Source organism: Carassius gibelio, chromosome B17 (genome assembly GCF_023724105.1).
Source record: "Carassius gibelio isolate Cgi1373 ecotype wild population from Czech Republic chromosome B17, carGib1.2-hapl.c, whole genome shotgun sequence".
NCBI lineage: Eukaryota > Metazoa > Chordata > Actinopteri > Cypriniformes > Cyprinidae > Carassius > Carassius gibelio.
In genome coordinates, this window is record NC_068412.1 from 19,863,285 (window position 1) to 19,869,431 (window position 6,147).

Below are 6,147 nucleotides of genomic sequence, written 5' to 3' on the forward strand. Positions count from 1 at the left end.
GACAGGGTGCTTTATTATAATGGCTGTCCTGAGCAATAAACGTAATTTGAGTGAACCTTCATTTTAAATAAAAAATGGTTTAGAGAGTAATTAGAGTGCTGCTTGTTTGAATTCTTTGATGCACTCTATAATCAAAAGTTCACTTCTTTCTGGACACTGTCCCTCATAAATGTGGTGTTATTACACTTTCTCTACAGCCTCTGTTCAAGCACTTCCTTTAAGGTAAAAAGAAAAATGTGCAAATAAATACAGATTTAAACTGACCCCTGCACGTCAACAGGTGGTTTTTGTCAGAGACCTTGACTTCACAATAGATTTCTTTCAGACAGATTCATGGCAGTGTTACTTCAGTTATGTATATCCATCTAAAATAGTCTTTTAATTGCAATGCCATATTTGCTATCTGTAAATTCTACCATTCTACGCACAAATAAAAGCAATATTCTCACAGACTTTGGTTTAGTTCATTGACACATCAACTTAAAGTACATAATGGCACCAGATTTTAAGAGTTTATAAGCCGTTTTTCAGTTTCTATGGAGCTGTCAAGAGTATATGCTTTCGTTTAGAAGGAAAAGGGTCCTTCATTTTTTTTTTAGTTTGTTTTCACAGACTACATTTTAGGTCCTTCAGCAATGAGCTATAATGTATGAGACATTGAACTGTAACCTGTTTTATTCAATGAGGTTTTTATACTCAGAAGTGGCCACTTAACTCCTGTGTCCTTCGAAGAATGACTGATTCCGTTCAAAAAAAAGAAATGCCACTGTTTTCTTGTCCTGGCAAGAACATATAATTGCTGGATTATTTGAAATCAAGGACATTTTGGTCCTCTATAGATTGGCTTGACTGAAATTTGAGCGTACAGTTTATGAACAATAAAAACTCTTAAAGATCTCAGGGCCTTAAAACATAGAGCCTGATGGTATTCGATATCTCCGGCTTTGTGACTATATAAGATGTCTATGCAAGAATCCAAAAAGATTGTAATTAACAGATACATTTAAGAAAAAAACACCAGAGTTCTCTTCAGAATGATCATGATCTTTATAAATGAGAAGATGGAAAGAAAAGCTTCTTTTCATAGATCTTATGTCACACTTATTGTACAGTGGTTAAGCAAAATATTAAATGACGGCAAAATCAATATATCAGACATCATAATCTTGCCTACTTAAAAAGCCTCCTGTGGCCTACTCTGACCTAAACAGAAATCGAAAACTACTAGGCCTGTGATGCAAAAGCACTCCTTCTGTTCAGAACACCTCAAAGCAAATACAGTCTGTATTTATGAACTAAACTGGCCTGCCTTTAGGATTTTTTTTAAAGTAATTTTAGAGGCATTTCCTGGCATTAGAGAAATGAAATCTGTTAATGTCAGGAGCCAAGCTACATTTTAGTGCTGAAAAAAAGGCTAATTTTTTAAAGAGTCAACACTGCCCCCTCGTGTCTGTTATATGCGTAGACGTTCGCTTCTGTATCGCGTTGACTCCCAAGAAATTGTACAATTATTTAAAAAATCCTAAAATAGATATATACATAAAAAAACAATGTAACAAATTATGTTTTAATATAAATTAGTTTACAATATAGTTGTAATAGCTTTTAAACATCAAAATATATCACAATATATTAAAATATCATCATGAAAACAAAGCAAATGCATGGATTCATTTTTTTATATCTTAAAATGCTTGCCTGTAGATTTAACTGACATTTCAAAAGTAAACTGAACAAAAGAACCGGGTGTGTGAGGTAGTTTAATATCATTCACTGTCCATTTGTGGGTCCTTTTTCCAGTGCTGAGAGTACTTTACTCGCCCATACGCCCGGCAGGTAAGTATTAATAAAAGGATTTTATAATGAAAACCCAGCAATTATAGTTATACTCAAGCACCCTCGTCCAGGATCCCATCCCATCTGAATATGAGTCTAAACGCAAAGCACTTCTGATTCAATTTGTACAAGCGGCAGGGGTGTATGTGTTATTTTAACAGAGGAGACAGTGGAGGACCACTCAACTTCAAACAGGACAGGGTCTCTGTGTGTGTGTGTATGTGTGTGTGTGTGTGTGTGTGAGAGAGAGAAAAAGAGAGAGAGATTTAGGAAGCTTATCAAAGAGGTGAGATCATCAGCACTGCACATCAGTCATAACTTTGCTGGTTGCTAGGGTGATAGTGAGAGGGTATCTTCAGAGGGACCGCCCACACACAGCTCTGTCACCAACAGAATCATGATCTGCAGAAGTGGCCGCTTGACACATTTTCTGCATTGTGAAGCACATGTTCCTCGGCCCTCTATCAGGTAATCCTGTAATTATTTTATTGTCTGGTTATTTGTTTATTTAACAGAAGCCCCTACAACTAAGCGATACAAGGGCCTTGAAAACTGAGAAGAGGGCTGAAATTATTCATCTGGGCATATTAGAAGTCAAGCTATACACCATTAAAATGTATACTGTATACTACACTGTGTCCAGTGAGAGCAGAGCTCTCTATATCATATCACTGATCAAAAATGACAGTAGAGACGTTCACATGATTCATAATGACAAAACATGATTTACAAAACATTTATATTTCAGATAAATGCTTTTCACAAAATATTAAACAGAACAACTGTTTTCAACACTCAAGATGTTAATAAGAAATGTCTTTTCAAGTGATCAAGTGACACTGAAGACTGGAGAAATGGCTGCTGAAAATTCTGCCTTACATCATAGGAATAAATTATATTTTAACATATATTTTTCACAATTTTACTGCTCTTACTGTATGTTTGATTAAATAATTTCAGCTTCAGTAAGCATAAGAGACTTTCAAAAACATAAACAACTTACCATCCTTGAACTCTGCATGAACAGTATGTACTGTAGGCATACATACAGTGTTCCTAATAAGTATTTGGACACTTATATATCACATTTGAAAGTAATTATTTTCAGTGCACTATATAACAAAATATCAAACCCATTGGCATTTGCAAACGTTTTTCTCTGAACTACAGTAACATCCAGACAATAAATTCCAAGCCATTAATTTTAAGTTAATATATCACTAATGTTTTAGTCATTTTAGTGTATATAACATACATTTTTTGTGCACGTTTTTTTTTCATTTCAGCCAGTTTATCTTGTATCTAGTTTCTTGTTTCTTTTCTTGCCTCAGTTTTGGCATTCCACCATACAGCTTATGAGCACAGACCATTAAGTTTGATTAAGAAAATGCTGAAACTGTGGCAGAGCCTGGACAAAATGGCCTGAGGCTTGTTTTCAAGCTTTCCATTCTGCTATTCATCATGGGAGCATGCTGTCATCCAGATATTCCCTCTTATAAGCTACTGTAATTACTGGAATCAGAGATCTATGTTATCATTAGCTTTGTGCACAATGAAGAAATAAGAAAAGATGAAGAGAAAGAGTGACAGAGAGAGATGAGTGCGTATTTGAGGGCATTCAACCCCTCCTCTTCACTTGCCATGGTTTAATTCAGATTCTAACACCATAATGCAGTTTTACTCAGAGCTGAAGCCTGCAGATTGTTCTGATGGGTATTGTGAGTTTTGATGGCTTAAATGAGTAAAAAGTCAGTGTGTATGCAAATGTACTTTGTTAGTGTCACCATGAAAATGGCAGCATGCCTTTTTAATGCCTTATTTTTACAGCTCTGATTATAGGTTGGGTATTCAAACAAGTGAATGAGAAAACAATGAACAGGCAATCAGGACTTCATAAAGCAGAGAGCAGCATGGGACAGATTAATGAGAGTGCGTCACACACATATGCACTCAAGCAGCCTTTAGAAATGACACTCATGCGTGTGACATATTAAAAGAGGGCTTGCACTTTGAGCGGAGATGTGAAAAGGATCAGAGGACCGTTAACGTGTAATTTAGAGCCCAATCTGACTGCTGTTTGCACAAAAGCAACAGAAATTCTGTCAGCATCAATATGGAGAGACGTCTCACGAGTCACGTCGACCCTAGAGAGGAGGAGAGGCTTCAACGGACGTGGATGGTTCATACACCCACATGTCAGTATATACAGTAGCATTCAGATGAACAACAGTAACTGCTTTTAATTTGGGTGTTAAAAACAGTCTCAATGAGAAGAATGGCTTCAGGAGAGAAAAGCATTAGAGCTAATGGATTGGAGACATAAGCCTACGTTGCTTGTCTGTAGACTGAGTGTTAGATGAATCTGGCTTCAGAAGTGGACATTCAACTGAGACTTCCTTGCTTTCCATTGTTGAAGCCCTAAGACTGGCATGAGTGGAATCCAAATCTTCATTACTTATCTTGCTTGATCTGTCCGCTGCTTTTGACACGGTTAATCACCAGATCCTCCTGTCAACCCTACTGACAAAGGGCATCTCAGGAGCCGCACTCCAGTGGTTTGAGTCTTACCTATCAGATAGGTCCTTCAAAGTAACTTGGAGAGGTGAGGTGTCCAAGTCGCAACATCTAACTACTGGGGTGCCTCAGGGCTCAGTTCTTAGACCACTTCTCTTCTCTGTCTACATGGCATCATTAGGTTCTGTCATTCAGAAACATGGCTTTTCATGTCAATGCTATGCTGATGACACTCTACTCTACCTCTCAATCCATCCTGATGATCCAACGGTAGCTGCTTGCATCTCAGCTTGTCAAACAGACATTTCATGCTGGATGAAGGACCATCACCTTCAACTCAACCTTGCAAAGGCAGAACTGCTTGTGTTCCAGCAAACCTATCGTTTCGTCACAATTTCACCATCAAGTTAGGCACATCAACCATAACTCCTTCAAAAACAGCCAGAAACCTTGGAGTTATGATTGATGATCAGTTAACTTTCTAAGACCACATTACTAAAACTGTCTGGTCCTGCAGATTTGCTTTATTCAGCATCAAAAAATATCAGGCCCTTTCTTTCGGAACATGCTCCTTGTTCAAGATTTTGTTCTGTCCAGGCTGGACTATTGCAATGCTCTCTTGACAGGTCTTCCAGCCAGTTCTATCAAACCTTTACAATAATCCAGAACATGGCAGCAAGATTAATTTTTAATGAGCCTAAAATAATACATGTCACACCTCTGTTTATCCATTTGCACTGGCTACACCCATTTACCTAAATTCATTACTTCATACATATGTGTCCTCTAGAAGCTTGCGTTCTGCAAGTGAATGCTGCTTGATTGTGCCATCCCAAAGAAGCACAGTCACTTTTACAGACTTTTAAATGAAATGTTCCCTCCTGGTGGAATGACCAGAATGATGAGTCCTTAGCCATCTTCAAGCATTGGCTAAAAATATATCTCTTCCATCTTTATTTGACCCTCAAACTTAAGCACTCACTATTCTAATTATATTCTTAAAAAAAAAAATCCTATCTACCTTACTAATCTTTTTGTATTCTATCTATTTTCTTTTCATTTATGATACAATTATAAAAAAGACCTTTAACACTAGATTGCTCTATTCTTTTTCTATTCTACATGTTTTCTTTTTATTTATTATATTATTTTAAAGCCCTTGCTATGTGTACTGCGTTTAAGATAACTGAGACTTGTTATAGCACTTGTATATTATTGGTCTTTTGTTGTTTTTGATTGCTTCCATTTTCCTCATTTATAAGTCACTTTGGACAAAAGCGTCTGCTAAATGACTAAATGTAATGGAATGGAATGGAATGTAGATGACCCTATAAATCATAAAATCATTCAGCATGTAGGTTATTTATTCAGACACTTTTTAAACTATGGGTTCCCACAAGGTTTGTGATATTACAAATAAAATTGTTTTATTCTTTTCTTCTTTTCAACAAATCATACTGTACACAACCAAGAAAAAAGGCACAAGCTTTTATCGTAGAGTGTAGAAGTGTAAATGTTGGTACCTTTTTTATTTATCTAATTATTGTTTATCATGTGACAGTCTGTATTGACATTTTAAATCAGAATCAGAATCAGAATCAGAAAGAGCTTTATTGCCAAGTATGCTTACGCATACAAGGAATTTGTTTTAGTGACATAAGCTTCCAGTACACAGAGGACAATTGTGCTATAAATGATAATGGAATAGGATTGAGTGAGATGCAGGAATGTTCTAGGATGGAGGGTTAACAAATAAATATAAGGATATTGCACGTTTATAAGCATAAGTGTGTTTTG